The sequence below is a fragment of the Daphnia carinata genome, chromosome 4 (genome assembly GCF_022539665.2).
Source record: "Daphnia carinata strain CSIRO-1 chromosome 4, CSIRO_AGI_Dcar_HiC_V3, whole genome shotgun sequence".
Lineage (NCBI taxonomy): Eukaryota > Metazoa > Arthropoda > Branchiopoda > Diplostraca > Daphniidae > Daphnia > Daphnia carinata.
This window is the reverse complement of record NC_081334.1, coordinates 2918928-2936850: the sequence shown is the minus strand read 5'-3', so window position 1 is coordinate 2936850 and position 17923 is coordinate 2918928. Positions and strand designations below refer to the sequence as shown.

General features: G+C 38.8%; 1 long non-coding RNA gene across 3 annotated transcripts; it reads left to right on the top strand.

Annotated features, from left to right (window-relative positions):
• The first annotated feature begins 11828 nt into the window (after nt 1–11828).
• LOC130694863 (uncharacterized) lies at nt 11829–15882 on the top strand. Of its 3 annotated transcripts, XR_009420847.1 has the most exons (9): nt 11829–11972; nt 12031–12170; nt 12268–12394; nt 12474–12887; nt 12968–13206; nt 13280–13341; nt 13408–13459; nt 15596–15703; nt 15759–15882. It is a non-coding gene; the product is annotated as an uncharacterized LOC130694863 (long non-coding RNA). The 3 variants fall into 3 exon arrangements; XR_009002168.2 differs by having other exon boundaries at nt 12968–13341; XR_009002169.2 differs by having other exon boundaries at nt 12960–13341.
• The last annotated feature ends 2041 nt before the right edge of the window (nt 15883–17923 follow it).

Below are 17923 nucleotides of genomic sequence, written 5' to 3'. Positions count from 1 at the left end.
TCCAACGAGGGAATTCAGCATCCAGCAGCGGCAAACAGCATCTTTATTTGTTTGTGTCTGTGTGTCTCTGTCTATGTGTCTGTGTGTGTGTGTGTGTGTGCTGACGATGGGCCGAGCTCCGGCTTTTGCCAGATACAACAATAAATAAAGCCATCCCCCCGCATCCAGCCGGATTGGTTAGGTTAGCTTGCAACTCCTCCCATCGTAGCCATCGCCGACTCTTTCCCATTGGCTTCCGTCTCCCCTTGTATACACACACACACACACACACAGACACACCATCCGTTTGGATTTTTTCCTACGAACGCTTACCAAAAAAAAAAAAAAAATATGTAATAATAATAAATCTATAGCTACCTTGTCAGCTCCTCCCATTCCGTCCATTATTGTTTGCTGTCGGTTTATTTTTTTTTTTGGAGGGGGGGGGGATTTTTTTTATTGTTGTCGGAGTTTTTGGGGGCCATCCATTTGTGCTTGGGTTCGTGACTGAAGAAAAAAAAAAAAAATCAAGGTGGATTGTAAGGAAAATGGAGAGCCGGGGACATGAGTATGACTCCTCCCCGCCCGTTTGGATGCGCTTGCCCATCTGCCTTTGATTCGTTGTTGTGGCCCCCGGTTTGATTATTTTCTTGTTTTATTTCAAGGAAATCATTCGGGCATTTTGATGGCATTTCAATTGGAATGCCATTAGTCGCTTTAGTAATCACAAAGGTTTTTTTTTTTTCATACCGACAGTCAATGCGCATCACAGCCCGATGTGTGTATAAATACGAAAAGCCAAACTTCCCCCCGAATAAAAGGAAATAATTGAGATGATATACACACATGTGAACAAGAGTTCCAAAATGTAGTTCCCTTAATTTATATACATGCCGCGATGATACGATGGCCTGTAATCATTCAACTGCATACCGCTTTGCCCCCCCCCCCCCCCGAGTTAGACGTTTTTAGATTTTTGTTGACGGTGTCATTTTTGATTTGGCCATCATCAACCGCAACAAATCATCCCACCCCCCTCTTTCTTTTCTTCTACAACAAATATAATAAAGCGATGGTGATGCCGCGCATTCTTCGACAACGAAATACATACAATCCTCACATCTATTTTTTTTTTTTAAAGATATTGTCTGTTTTTGGTCGGGTTATGTGCGCGATGGGGTGGAGACATGGTCGTCAACTTTCCTCTTTCGGTCAAATCCAATTACACACACATGTATATTATGATGTCGGCGCAGACCTATTGTGTGTGTCGCCGGTCGTTTCTATTATGCAACATAAGCTCCTTTTTTTTTTTTCTTGTGTGTGTGTGTGTGTGTCCTTATAATTCATACAGCGGTAGCTGATGCGCATTGACGTATAGAAAGAAAGCTCAACATCCTTTATTTTTTATTTTTTTATTTTTTATGTACAAAGATTATTTTTTCTATTAGCTTCTCTTTTCATAGTTATTACATCGTTTTCATTTTTGTATGTTCAAGTGTAGGACACATTTTGGGTGGGTGGAGGAGCCATCGGCAACTGAGAGGGGAGGGCGGTTGCGCAGAAACTCCTTGTTGTGTGTGTGTGTGTGTGTATGTTCGTTAAAAAAAAAAATAAAAATAGAAGCCGGCGTCCCCTAAAAAAGAAATGTTGTTACGTTGTCAACGTAGTGAAGTTGCGTAATAATCAGTGACGGTTGAACGAATGCCACCCGTTTTTCTTTTTTTTTTTTTGCTGTTGTAGTTGGCGACATTATGAAAGCGAAATATGCGCGTGTAGATGTGTCGTGTTGGAACATCCCAGCCCTGTATGCAGCTAGCTGTTTATGCGTGTGTGTATAATGTAATCGATTAGAGAGAGAGAGAGGCCCGTTTTCAACGGTGCGCTGATGCGAACATCATTCGACATCCGCCGTTGGAACGGAAGGTCGCAACCGCTCCAAGCGGAAAATTTTTCTTTTTATTGCGATGCGGGAATGATTTGTATTTTAAAAAAAAAACAAGACATTAAATTGATTGATCTAAATATAATAAGATGAGGAAATTTCAGGAATTTTGATTGATATTAACGGTATATATTTTTTTTTTGTTGAATGAAAGGATTACAGAAATTGAAAAATGCTCGGCATTTTCATCATCCAGGTGATTTTGGCAAACACATCAAGCTCATCAAGCGCTTAACAACACGTCTCGTGCTGAGATAGACAGCGCTAATTGTTGTGAGCCAATCAAAGGTTCTAATTTAGCAGTTTGTAGCATCAAAAAAATGCCATTGTTTGTCGCACATAGAGGCCTGTTCCCGGAAGGATCTCCGAGTGTGTATATGCATATTTTCTTATAGACATTCTAATATTTAGAACGTGTACACAGATAGAGAAAGCTGCTAGTGTGTGTGTGTGTAGCTTGTCACTTGTTGGTGTCAATATTTTTCAAATATTCGCTGAGCCATCAAAAGCTGACAGCAGCTCCTGGAAAACGTCTTCTTTTTTGCAAAAAGAGAAAAGAAAAATGACAAATCAAACGGAACACACACACAAGAAGAAGGGGAGGAGGAGAAAACACCTGGCCCCTGTGATGTGTTTTGTGTTGATTAGGCTCTCTATTCTTCTTCATTATATTCCCCCCCCCCCCCCTTTTTTTTTCTCTTTTCCTTTTCTTGTGTGTGACAATCTCTCACTTTCTTTCACATGTACTACTCTCTTCCTCTCCATCTTTTTTTCTTTTCATCTCGTTCTCTTAAATGGCAACTTTTGTCTTCCTCGTCTTCAAAAAAATAAATAAAAAGGGCTTGTCGATGGTGTTTGACACGAGGATGGGCGTATCCGCCCCGTATAGTTGATGCTGGATACATACAAAAATATACACATACACACATCCTTTTTTTTTTTTTCTTTACTCTTCACATATTTTCGTTTGCCTTAAAGATGTTCTCTCTCTCTCTCTCTCTTAAAAAAAAAAAAAATGAATCGCAAGCCTTTTTTGCAATGCGGATTACAAGAGGATCATCCTGTTCTTTGTTTGACGGTCGTACATGTACATCAGCTTCCCCAGCGTATGGACTTCGTAACACGCACTTTGGCCCAGAGAAACATAACACTTCGTTATAGATCTCTCGTTGTTTTGTCTATCAATTATTTTTAAAAAAGGATCAATCAAATTAAATCAGATCTCTTCTGCATGGGTCTCGAGTTCTCATAACACCATATACCATCCGAAGAGGATTCATGTTTCATTTTTTGTCTGTAAAATTAAATCATATAGGTGGGAATAAAAGAAATCGAGGAAGGCTGTGGACATCCCTGCTGATTGTAGAAAAGACAGGCGAACTGACGAGCTTATCGCACCTCTCGAGGTAGGGGTGCTTTCTAATCCTCTTAGTCAGAAAGAGATTTGACAAACGACTCAATTAAAAAATTGAACATTGAAAAAATGTTGTCGGGGGAAGAAGAATCTGTCCTTTAAACGGAAACATCCGGTTTTTCAAATAAAAAAAAAAAGCAATAACATATGTATTCAAAACATTTCTCCATCGCTATCCGAAATTATATATTGAAATGTTTGAAAAATTTCGTACTGGAATATCCCGCAGCGTGTGTTGGGGTACTTAAAAAGAACGTCAGGGGGTGGTCTAATCTTTTCATTCTCTAATCAATTGATAAAATTGAACAGTTAACTAGTTAAATAGTATACAACACATCATTATTCTTTCGCTGAACAAAAATGGGTTAGAACGTCTGTTTATAATAGAATCTATTGTCAGTCATCGTGTAAACAGTTGGGAACCTATCAAAACACGTTCTCTATCCCATCAGCAACCCCCCCTTTCAATACGAGCCCTATAAAATGCGTACAGCAGGCACAACATTGTGGGTTAGCTTCCCTTTTTTTTTTTTTTTATTTAAAAAAGATATATACTTGACCTCCCGTTGATATATCTCAGGTCAACGTGCCAATTGAAAAACACGGTGCTGTTGGGAGGGGGAAAGGAATGAATCAAAATACATAGACCCATCATCAGCTCAAATCATCGACCCTATTTAAGGTTCAATAGAGTGACAGGGGAGATCCCCCCTTCCATCTTCTTTCTGCTGGGAAAAAAAAAAGCAGTTGACTACACGGTGTGTTATTGTATGTTCCCAATTGAAACCCAATTCAATTCGACGATCAAAAGGGAGGGACTGGTTCGATTCATCCGTGACAGTTGCTTTTTGCCTACAGAACTTAGGACAACAAAAACGTTCTATGCTCTTCTTCTTATTTTATTTTATTTTTTGGATTAATGCCCATCGAATTTGATTTTCGATGGTCCTCTGTGATGTTGTGGGGAGCTGTTCGGCGTGTATACACACAACACGGTCAAAACAAGTTTTCCATATTTGATGTGAGAACAAAAGAAATGATCTTTCACGTTGCACGTAATCCTATCGAGCCCAAACAACTTTCTGTTTTGAATTATCACGAGAACAAAAGAAAAATCCAAAATGTTGGCGATCGAAGTTCGGACGTTTGATTGGCTCGTATAATTAACCCGATAAATCGTGAAACGATCGCGTGAAATTCGACCGATCATTGATCGAGAGAGAGAGAGAGGAAGAAGTTGTTCGTGTGAATGGGGCCAATCGGGTCGATTTTCACACCTCTAAGTACAACGATCAAGACACACAAAAAGGTTAGGGGGGGGGACTAACAAAGATGTCTTTGCAGATAGCAATAAATCCTATATGGTACGATCTGTCAGCATTGATTTGGATCCTCCGATGTACATCGTTGTGATAAGAGTCTGAAAGAACAAGAAAAGAGAGGGGGGGCAAGTCTCTTTACACTTGATCCATTGTCATGGCCCTTGTCTGTTTTCATTATATTTCCTCTTCAACGCGTCTTTAGATGTTGAGGTCCTCCCTTTTGTTGAAAAAAAAAAAAGCCCGTGGTCAGCAAATGTCCAGTATAGAAAAAATACCTCCGGATATTTCCTCTTCCTTCCTCTGAATCCATCGAAATGAGGGAATTTGTTGGGCCACTTTGTGTGTGTGTACGGACAATTGGACTATCACATATATGTAAAACAGGGGGACAAGCAGCTATACACATACCAGACACACTCGATGGAATGATACCTCCTGCTGGTTTCAGCTATAAAAATAATCAATAGAATATCCCCTGGACGTTTGTATGCATGCGCAGATTATCGAATGCCTCGACACACACACACACACACAAAATTCTTTAAGTATTCACATTTTGGCACGTTTACTCTATTCAGATATATGAAAAAGGGACTTTAGTTCTGTTGAATCTTCACCTTTTTTTTTGAAACATTTCTTCTGTTCCAAAAATATCGATATATATTGTGCTTCTTTTCATCAAAAGAGAAAGATTATGGCACTCTAACAGCAACGTATGCGCTTTTTCTTTATTGAACCAATTTTTTTTTCTTTCTCTTTTCGGAACGGTTGCTCTTTTTATTCTATTTAGCGAGTGTTGGAAAAAGATGTCGGGCCATCAAAACCGAAAAACTAAATATTGTGTCAGGCACTCGTATCAACTTCAAGCTACACACCACAAGACCAGTAAACTCTCATCTGTATAAGTGTTCTATATTTACGCGCATCCGCAGCCGGCCCTCCTATACATAACTAGACGCGTAACAAAGAAATTCGACTCGAATTTCAATTGTTCGTTGGCTTTTTCCGAATAGATCGACACGCTCAAACCCAACACCACAATGAACAATGATGAATAGGTTGAACGAGAAAAGAAAATGTCCTCTGCACGTGTCTAAACAAACCCCTATATTATGTATCAATAATATAAATAAAGATTTTCGTTTGATGACGTGTTGGAAACGACTGGCCACTTCAGAGTTATGGCCCAACTTATTTAATATTTTATTAAGTTCTTTTCATGTATATTAAAAGAGCATCTCGAAAAATTGCTGCTCTTAACGGACGCAAGCGTTCGAATGTTGGTGGACCAAAACAGAACCAACCGGAAGCCATTTGGTTGCAATTGAAAAAGCGCCTGCCCCAGCACAATAATTAAGTCTGCTGGCTTTTGATAGGAGAATATAATACGCACGCTTTTAATCTTTTTCGTGCTGTGTATAAAAGAGAGTAAAAAATGGAGGAATCATTCGCTGACATATGATGGGCCAAAAGGTCCATGTCAAAACCTTTTAACGCCTTCTGGTGCCGAAAGCTGTTTCCCACCACTTTGCCATGTGATGTGTATATTCTAAAAAAAAAAAAGAAATGTGTATAGCAGCTCGCGATTGACCTTTAGCTGATTGGCTCTACCCCTTTTTTGTGTGTAGGCCCAGCAGCAAGAATGGGGGGGGGGGGGCTTTGACATTGTCCATCAAGGGTTATAGTACTGCACTATAGCTCTTTTCACGACCATCAGAACCTACACAAAAGGACGTCATTATGTTCTCGTCCCTTTTTGAGGGGCCATTTTTTTTTCTTTGCCGTAGAAGCCCTTCCATTGGGCCTTGCCCTTTTATGTATGTTTCTCGCAAGACCCAGGTATTGACGTTTAAAAACGTACCAATCTCCGTTTTTTTTAAATAAATTTTATTCCTCGTAAAGAATCATAATAAAAGAGTACCTTTCAAATATAGAAATACCCCCCCCAAAAAAAAACAGCTGCTCCATTCCTGTAGATATAAGAAAATCAATGACAAGCTCTGATCAAAGACGTATATCTCTTTCCAGGACCCACAAACGCATTCTCGAGAAGTTGAGGAAGAAATCACACAATTCCGAGTATACGGTTCTTATTTTTACGGGCTGCATATCTGATCCGAATGTCTAGCTCTATTTCACTCTGATGTTACACGCTCGATCAATGGGCTGCGCGGTCTATTACCAACTTTTCCTGATGGTCCATTAGATTATCGCCGTGTGCATAAAAAAAAAAAAATAGAAAAGTTGAGTATTTTTCAAGCGCAGAAAGATTGATTCGAACGCACGCAAGAAGCAAAGAGGAAATACGGTGTATAAATATATATAGACGAGCAAGCAAGCTTCCCGCGGGAGTTTCATTAATCGGCTCGGCAGTGGTTTTTTATCACAACATAGGGGAAGCCGTTCGAATCTCATTTTCCAGCTTTGATACTCCAGCACATCAGAAGATTTTTCTCTCTCTAGAAGCCACACACATGTAGAACGTGATGCGCTTGTGTGTCTTGTGTGTTGGATCATATTTACAAGCGGTTATATATAAATGTATATACCATCGTGCAGCATATATATATATACACGTATATCAAAAGGAGTTATGTCTATTTGGGGACTCTTGCCGGGGACCCAATTCACTAAATACACAAGAGCGCTGGCGCTACGCTGTGTGTTAGTATACATATACACGTAACAAGAAGAAGAAGGGAGTCGACGTCTATTGAACGGGCTAGCCAATCAGAAAGGCAGCTCTTTCATCACGGCGGGGCCAACTCCTGATGGGCTGCTTTAGGGAATTCGGCACCGTTGGTCCAATCCGCTTATAAATATATATTTTTTTTCCCTTGATCAAAAGGAGAATGAACGCTGTGCAGCTTGTTCTCCTCTGCTGCGTGTGTGTGTGTGTGTGTGTGTGTTATGTTACAAACCGACGGGCGGGTTTGCTTTTTAATCAACGAACGATCTCACCATCTTAAACATGTTCGTTTTCCAAAAATGCGCTCGACATGCGGCCAACATTTCGCCTTTCTAACAGACCACCAGGGGAAAAGATGAATTCTTTTCGTGATGCAGCGTGAGTTTTATGAGCTCCGCACCATATAGGGAAGATAACCCACTTGAAAGCGTATGGTTTTTATATCTTGATCGTCATTATCGAATGAATCGGAATATACATTCCAATAAGTTTGCAATTGTTTTTCTTCCGCGTTTTATCGTATCGGCTTTAAACACAAATTGCGGAGTCACGGCCCCGCACAGCATCAAACGACGATGCCTTAAGAAAAACAATTTGTAAATAAAAAAAAAAAAATGTTTATCTATCGAAGAATTTCTCTGGTGCGTTGCAGGTGTTGCTGCTTTTTTTTTCAATTTCGTATACCACAATAATAACACACATGATTTGAATAAAGAAAAATGAACAATAATAAACGCGCTGTGAGCAATCGCCGGTTGATGGCGGTGTCGAGATTGTTGTCCAGGAATTCTTTTCCCTTCCTTTTTTGTGTGTGTGTCTGTATGTCGGCGTACGTATAGAAGCCAACAAGAAAAAAGAAGGGGAACTAAACGAAGTTCTAAACGAAAAGATCCAAGTGCTAACAGGACAGCAGAATAGAAAAAAAGAGCCGCCTTCAACAAGTTAAGTGCTGTCTTTTGTGTGTCTGTGTGTGTGTGTGTGCCGTGCCGTGTTCTTGTATATATTTTTCTGTACGTCATCCATGCCAGGCAAAGCGACTAAAGAGGGTGAGAGCTCCATTATCGACACCATCCGATCAGCACCTTTTTTTCCTATTTTTTTTTTTCGTGGTGCTGTGTGTGTGTGCAAGTGTTTGAATCCCGATGCGGCTGTTATTACACACACAGCAGGTTCTAGATCTATACACACACGTTTCGCCCTGCCCCACTCCCCCTTTCTCGTGTATTAGACAGATATCCACATTTCTTGTATTTGCTTGTTACGCCGACTGATGGTTCGGATATTTTGTTTCGTTTTAGATTTTTTTCAAAAAAACATTTTCCAACGATGAATCTCTTTTTTTCTCTCGACATTGTGTCGATGTATAGAGTTTCTTTGATTCCCGTTCGCATCGAGCGGCCCCCTTTTCCCATATTTTTCTTCCTCTCCGGATGGATATACAGTTGAATGCGTGTGATTCCCTTTTTTTTTTTGTATTATTATTATTATTATAGAGAGGGGGGAGTTCTTTCTATCGTACTTTCACGTGAAATGCGCTTTAAAAGCCTGAATCTGAGTGTGTGTTTAAACGTTCGTTTATTAAGGAAGTATTTGATTCCATTTAAAGAAAATAACCGAAACTGTTGTGCAGCAGTTGTGTTGCGAATCAGTTGATCCATTCCACCATTTTACCATCATACACGAAAATAAGTCGCCACGAATTTGCATCTATCGTTACACCTGTAAAAGTGATATGCCCTGTTGCATGTTGGGATGCCACAAAATCGCAAACAGATTCCCCGATTGAATTTAATGCACGCATTTTCTCGTTTCAAGCTCAGCAAATGAGGAAACATTGAAAAAAAATAAAATAAAACAGCAGTTCCCCGGAAATCATTATGCTACTCATACTAGTCCGTTACGTACACTACAAAAGACTTGTTCATTATGTGATGGACTCGTGAAATCGAGATGATTAAGTTAGTAGGCACAGCCATGTATATACGGAGACGGGCTGTTGTGATGTGCAAGACTTAACCGGCACTGATGGCGTGTCTCGTTATAACCGTACGCCATGTTTAATCATCCGTATAATGATTCGACTGCTCCAGACCAGCACAGGAACACACCGACACACAGACACAATACAAATGCTAGAGAGAGAGTGGGGAGGGAAGGACAAAGTTACGTATACATATGAAGAAAACTCTATAGAGCAGCCCCTTGCTACTTTTCTCTTTTCCGGCTCTCTACCGGAATTAATTATCCCTTCCTATTTCTATATACTTCTCTCTATATATATACAGTACATCGCTTTTCAATTGAGTCTATATAATAGATCCTCTCATTTCTCCCCCCCCCCCCTCCCTTTACCTCCGACCGTCCGGTAGACACACAAAGATTTAATCCGATATTTAGTTCCGCACTATGTATGGAACTTGTATCTACACAGAGCCTAGCGAGAGAGTTACTGGGGCTATTGTATTCTTCGGTTATGTACCATCAACTCAGGATTCGGGCAGAGGCCATTTTGTTGGCCATACAAAAAAGAAAAAAAAATGTGCGTGTTGAATCTGGTGTGGATGCCCATCCGGAATGTTATTGATGCAGATGGACAGGGCACGAGTCGCGCGTGTCACACCCAATTCAAACTCGACGAGCCATTCACACGGCGATTAGCGATCCGAAAAATGTGTCCGTTTGTTCTCCCTTTTTGTGTGTGTGTGTGTGTGTGTCTATGCGATTTAGTGATGGCCTAAAAAAAGAAACAACCTATTGATCCTGAAAACATTTCGTATTAAGAATATGGGTTGAAAGTGATCGAATGTTGTACTTGGCCAGTGGCCAACGACTTTAATTTTCAAGTGCTCGAATATTTTTTTCATTGTCTGCACCCACTTGAATGCCACCGTCGGTTTTCGTTTTTTTTTTTAACGGTTTCCTCGAACAAGTGACTGCACGAGACAGATGCTAAAGATGTGGTAGGCTACACATTGATTGAGTGGTGTATTCTTGTAGTTCTTCCTATAGTGTAATGGACGGCAACTTTCCCTGTGTAGCGGCTATGGTCTGCATTCTTCTTGCCGATGTCTGGTTGTTGCTATGCTTGCCTTTTGTGAAGGCTTTTGTAATCCGTTGGGCTTCATCACCTGGTTCGTTGATTCTCAGTTCGAACTGTTCGTATAGAGAGTGGACAACTTGAACAAATGTTGTGACAAGAGCCTAAGAGCTACTAGACCACAGCAACCAAATTCCTGACTGAATTTGAATTGATCAAGGGGAGAGTGTAAAAGCCGAGTCTCTTCTTAGAGTATTAAGCAGGGACAATGACTGTTAGAGAATGCTCAAACATTTTTCTCGGAAACATTTCTGTGTTTTGCTCAGTGGTGCCATATAGCATCTTTTGCATTTGCCTGATGTTGAATGAGGACGTCAAGTTAGTTTTTGACTGAGACACCTTGGTTGTAAATGCATTACATTGTCGTTTGGGTTCGTGTTTATACCTCTGTATTGTGGCCCTGGGGGCGGAAAAGCCCGAATCACTTTGTGTCTCAACCCGTTTGGTTATGAATATTGAATTACAAGTTATATACAAGTGGCTAGGTTTAATCTAGGGCTATTCATTGCATATAAGTATGTGAATTTTGGACGACGCAGTTTTCCGCCAACTATTGGACTGTGTCGACTCCGATTTCTATTCGACATTTTGTTGTCGTTGAAATTTCGATTGCCATCATTGTATATTTTTCGTTTTTCTGAAACTAAAATAAAAAGACTAAAGCAACCATTCAAAAAAGTGTTTCGTGCGATAAATTAAGAAATTATATTTCTTCGTGTGGTACGAAAAAGATTAAAAGGAATAGAGCAGCAGTATTAAAATTGGCAATCAACATAGGCAACATTGCCACACCGAAATATTTTTTAATCAGTGAATGGTGATGGTGACGTGGTGACGTGGTGAGCTGGTGAGTGGTGACTCATCTAATTCATAGTATCGACTAAAAAAAGTAGTTTAAAAGTATTTAATTTGTTTGCTTAAGTTTTTTCGTTCCATTAAAATGCAACATTGCTAAATGCCAGTATACCAGGAGTTAAATTCACGTCACTGACTCACTGGTACGTTACAGTACCTTAGTTCCAAGTTGCCGGCAACGTGTTCAGAGCTAAGGGGTTCAGACACATCTTTAAACCTACGCCACACTCGTGCTCATCACCATTTCATATTTCTTTGACCCGTGCTTAGAACGTCAACGATAAGATTTCAAGGCAGGCCAAAAAACCGTTAACAGTACCAGAAATTGAAAATTTACAACTGCACACGTATGCAGCGAAAATGGGGTATCGCAATTTGTTCGAAAAGCTTTAGAACATTCGAAAGCCGAAGTTGCTAAAAGACAATGACGAATGCAACTTTTCTGAGAAGGGTAAAGATTGAAGTTAGTTCAATTCTTTCATTTTGCTTCTTAGTTACACCAATTACAATTGTTTTGACAGTGTGGTCCTCTTATTTTAGGTAATGTTCTGGCACTCAAAGACAATCAGCATTTAAAATTTGTATTTAAATGCTCTTTTGGAATTTGAAGTGGAAAATTATTGCCATTGATGCAATTTGGATATTTCATCTAACCTGCCTAGGTTGAACAGGTATTGATGTCAAAGGGTGATACAATTGTAATTATCTTTTTTATATATGTTATTACAGAAATGTAAAAGGTTATAAATGTTGGTGTTAAAAAAGTGATCAGCAATTTGGGCAAGAAAATTTTCAAAGTTTCTGGTTGTGCTGGAAATAGCATTTGTTGGCACCATGGATGGGATACCGTGTGCACTCTTTTACACAAGGTATGGCGTTTCTAGTTAAAGCCACCAGCTTTCTACTTAGTTTATTTCTAGCAATTATTGAAGTATTAAAAAACACTCATATTTTTCTTTGCTGAAGGAAGAGTATAATAATTAGGGTGTCCATTTCATCAAGAGTTTGCAACTTTAGATGTCGCACCCGAATATGAACAAACCTCTCAATGATTTGGTATTATATCAGTATTGGTACATAGTCAGCTCAAACGGTATTTGAAATTTAGACTTCCGTATGTTAATGAATTGACGCCGACGAGACCCACTAACTAAATGGTGTGCTGGTTATAGCAAACCAGGCTGCTGTGGATGGGAATCGCGATTATAGATGGATTTCTTGTGGATGAGAACTACACTAGATGGCTATGTAGTGGATAAAAATAATCACACTAGATGGCGTTTGTGTGGTTGGAACGCCCCCTAGATGTCGGTGCTGCGATTCGAAATCCATCCGCTAGATGGCGATAAATCAACTTAACAGACGACGATTCCTAGTGTTGAAAATCCATCCGCTAGAAGGTGTTTGTTGACGTTGGAAATCTGTTCGCTAGATGGTGGTTTTGCTGTTGAAATTCAAACCTCTAGCTGGCGGTTAGCTGTTGAAAATCAACCCGCTAGATGGCGGTTAGTACTGGATTGCCTCATGACAGTACATCCCAGCCTCCTGGAGCGTCTGTGTACTGGCATACTACTTGGCCATATCAGGTAATTGCATAGAAGTTTTTACTTGAATACTTTCCATTTGGGTATAAGAGGATTGGACCGTAACACGTGCAGTTCCACAGGTTTCTACAGCCGTGACCCGAGTGCTCATCGCATTCTTCAAACCCTGGTGTGCTAGTGAAGTTTTAGTTTTTAACTGAGGTGGATGTGGGACTTCAGGTTTGCATCATGCTGCTTTCACGTAGAGGATCCTCGTTATCGAGATAAACAATTGGAAGCGCTATCTGAAGTGTATGAAGCAATGTTACCCATAGACAATCAGATGTCTAGAATTGAATTGATTCATTGTATTACCTAAAAGGTTGTCTGTGAAATATTTTGTGCAACAATACCATCCCTTAATTAAAGATTCTTTTTCACTGTTTCGGGACTAGGCGCTATTACAGGTAGCGGGCAGTGAAGTGGCAAAACATGGAATCTTGATAGTAGTAGTATAGTAGGTTCAATGGATAATTTTTCAACTTTGTTCATTAATAATACTTTTCTTTTTGTTCAAAACCAGGTTTCATATTTTAGTGTTCAGGAATAAGTCATTGCAACTCAGTTAAAGTAAGGTATGACTAGGCATCTCTTTGTTTATTGCAGACCCTCGTATTAATGTTAAAGTAGAATAAGGTCTTTTACAATTCATTCCAGCTTGATGTCCATCTGCTACCTCATTTGGAAAGATGTATCCTGATAATAGCTTCGTTTGCCATTTTCACTTCATTTCAGCATTCAGAAGTAGCTGCTTAAACATTTAAGTAAGGGTCTAGCTACATAATAGTTACTACGAATCGAAGGAGGAAATGGTGCTGAGGTTAATAAGAAAGTTATGTACAGATGGATGCAACATAGAACTTTGGGAATGATTGGATAGAGTTAATATATGAACATGACCCCAAGTCTGGTTGATGGCGGAATGTGACCTCGAGTACGGTTGATGGGGTGGTTGCCAACTGCACATGGAGCCCGATAGATGGTATGGCGTTCAAAGCCTAACCTACTGATCTCCTGCAGCTGCTGTTAATTTTCGGATTAGGCTCCAAAGGCGTTGGCATCTCGTTTGTTATTGATTAATTGAGGGTACTTAAAATTTTAAAGTAACCATAACTTATTTTTTAAATATTGGAACATATCAATTGTGCAAAATTCTTAAGTTCATTTTTGGAATTTGGTTTCCTGGAATTCATTCTTAACTTTATAGTGTATGTATAAAGCTCACGCTCTAAAAGTGTTTAAAGAGTTCATATCGGTGCAGTTCCTGTCTCAAAAAAGCAAAATTTTAATTAATTTTTCGGTTGTTAGTTGGAAAACAAGATGACGTTGCTGTGCCACTATTTACTTGCTGACTATGTGGGAGCGGTGAAAGCTTGTTCAAAAGTTTCTGTTAAATGTCATATTCCAATGGAAAATTAAGAAAATCTAATGGTGCTTCTGTTTGTTTTCATCGCTGAGTGTGTTTTAGAAGTGAAGCCCACAGAATGCTTGGTGTGGGCACATGCAGCTGGGCGTAAGAGTTGTGGGCGCAAATAATGTTGTTCGCCAGCAGAGATTATTCTGGAACGCCAAGTTCAATTGTATAAAACAAATATCTGAAATAGCTGTTAACAAATTCGGAAACAACTTTAAAGTAGTTGCGTACTATGACGTTACTAGATGGCAGCATGTTGGAGGCTAGTTAATAGATGGCAGCCAACTGTTTCTCTAAACGTTGTTTTTTGGGAACCTATAAGTAAACCGGCCATAACTTTAAATTGTAACATCGTATAAAAAGGTTAAGGCTACGACATCTGCAACTTCTGTTATAACCGTGTATGCCAGGTAAAATCAGCCCATTCAAGGATCTTAGTGTTGTATGAATTCATTCAAAACAAAAATTATGCAAAAGAAATCTCAGTGATGCTTTTGTTTTATTATGTCATAGCTTTCAGTGGCGGCAAACAGACGAAACTCAAATTACCATTAGTTGCCATCATAGTTACATCTGCTTCGTCTAGTGCTGTTCTGGAATTTCTTTGTCGTAAAAACTTTCGAGTTTACCGCCATGCACGTTTTAAACAAGTCAGCAGAAAATGGTATCAAATTTTGTATATCGCAAATGAGTTAGTAGGTATCAGTGATTTCATAAGGTCCATATGAATTTCTTTCTGCAGGTTGTATAGGATATGTGTTGTGTGTGCCATGCGGTGTTGTTTGCAGCCCATTCTTGTGGTATGTGTTTAATATAGGCATATTAGATTTAGAGCCATTTGCTGTGGATAAAATTTATGCAGGGAAAAGAACTTCATGATAATAGTGCATTGGAACTGATATGACCTACTGGATTTCTACCCCTTAATGGCTTCCATTAAAATTTCATGGTAAAAAAGTATTAACAATATTCCCATTGACTTCAAGGAATTGATCACTGAAATTACCAGCAAGGGTTGAACAAAGTTCTACCTGGGAAAGCTTCCTTCGAGAATAATGGGGGGATAATGAAAGTGAATTATCCTAAATCAAGGTATGGGCTTCTTCAAAAACATAACGACTCTTCCAATTTGATTAGTGTGCAGAAATTGAATCCTCTCTTTCTAAAGTTGTAAAATATTGTGCTTGAATGATTGGTAAGTTAATAGTTTCTACTGTTTAACTTCTTGGTGTTATCTTTTTTATCTTTTTTTTTTTGCCCCTAGAACCAAATTTTCTTCTTTAGTATAAAAAAAAAGCTACTGCGAGAGAATACATAGTGCTTGCCGTACAGCCAACCCGTTTACAACATCGATTGCGTGACGCTCTAAATTCAGCTTATTGTAATGGTGTACACACATTAATAAGTACAAGCATGATATGTTTTTGTAAGTGTGATATGAAATATTTTTTTTTTTACAGTGACCAGAATAATGATGATGAGGAATGAACTGGGCATTGAAATATTGGGACATAAGGCATAGAGCTGTTTATTTGGGAAAAAAAATGGTTAGCAAAGGAAAGGTTACCTTAAACCAATAGTGGGAATGTATATCAGTTAGTTATTATGTTATGTTGGTTGAATTCAACTTTGAACATCTCTTATAGTTAGCACTGTGTAAAATGACAAAGTAGGGTGACTGGAAAGGCCTCCCACAAGAAACCATTCACTCATTCCACAGAGATATACTGTGAAAAGGAAAATCTGGCAGACAAGAAAAACGAAGGAGTTATTCTGCACCAGAGGATTTCATCTGTCAGGTGGGTGTAAATGTTTAAAAAGTGGTAATTGTAGCTGACATAGTTATGCATCATTGTCTACATTCAAATCAACATATTCTAAATTTGCCTATAGTAGTTACGCGCAGCCTGTGCCACTGCATACAAGTAGTATTCTTTCAAAGCTGGGACATGGTTGCTATACCAGCTTTGGGCCAACTATCTAGAATGAAAAATCCACTTGCAATTGCTAGAACTTCATTTTCTATCTTGCGAGTGCCATCGTAACATTTCGCCGATTTATTGGACGAATCTATTGGATTCTAATGTTATTTGGTACAAAAATTATCTTATGCAAACGACGAGAAGGCTATTGACATATTCACGAATCTGGCTTTACAAAGTCTAACTACGGCCGCCAGATGTCCCAAATCATTGTTACGAAAAGTTGTATCAGAATTGTGCTTGTGCTGTAGGTTTTTATTTAATAATAATGTAAACTTGAGTGTAATCGTGTGAAGCTAATTAATTCTGATGGATATCAAATAAAGGTGAGGGTTTTGAAATATTTGCCTGGATCATTATGTGTGTGGTATTGCTTTAAAGTGGTTGATGCTTTTAAAGTGATGAGTCATACCTGAAACCTGAACTTCAACAACTTTAAAAGACCATGTTATGTTAATTTACTATAGTTAACGTTTGAAACTGCGCAGATCTTCTAGACCTTGTAAAGAAGAACATAGTTCACTTTTTAAATTTTCGAAATTTCAACTTCCGGTTTAAGATTCGGTTTGAAAATGCTTAATAACACACTATCTATTGGTCTGAACAAAAAAAGACCGGCATTTTCGTAATCCTCGTGAAATTTGGGGTCGAATCCATGTGTCAGTAGAAAATACCCGAAAATCGTCAAAAATCGCAAATTTCCCTGAACTATAGTTCAGGAAAAATCGCGATTTTGGCCAAATTGGACTTTTGGCCAAAAACAGGTCAAAATAGGTCAGACATACCTTAAATTTCACGAGGATCACGAAAATCATATTCGTTTTGTTGTGAGCCTAGTATTTCTGGAGATATAGGCTACTTCCGATCACTTCCGGTATTTTTTTTTTTTTCAACTTGGCAAAAAGTAAAAAATGAACATTAATATTCCAAACATTTTAAACATTTTGATCATACATGAATTGGGTTAGCGGCTTTTTTGTGTTTGTTTTGCTATTTCATTATTGGTTGATCGCGCGAGTTGCACATACTTATAACACTACTTCGTTAACATCGGAAATTTGCATATAAACACTAAGGAACCTTGAATTAAAAATCTAATCAATCACTGGGGGTATATTTAAAATTCGAGAATGGTTATCGTATGAAGATTTAAAACCTCGGTTGCTTCGCATTAAAACCCGACAGATTGAACGCTACCGTCGTCTGTCATGTCCGCCATTAGCCATGTCACAATGCAAACATTTTTGCCCTGTTGTTTTTTTTAGTTTTCCCCCTGTTTTGTGCGTCTACATCAATGAGTAAGTAATATACGATCATTATTTTTATTCAGGCATTTTTATTTTGCTTTATTGTTAGAATTAGGAAGATGGAAGCGTTTTATGTAAACCAGCAATGATAAGTTGAACACAGAAGTCGATGCTCAGCTGGTGCTTTGGAAAATCAGCCGTATGATTTTTGTAGCGTAAAATATCTTTAAGTTCTTCTTCAGAGCATAACAGAAATATTGTTGGCAAATTGTTGAGTATTACTTGGCAGTGAGTCTCTTACATAGAATTGTAAGTAGAGGTTAACGGATTGGCTTAACTGTTTCAATAACGATCACACTAGCTGAGCTATCAGTATTTAACTTATCAGCCTTTTTC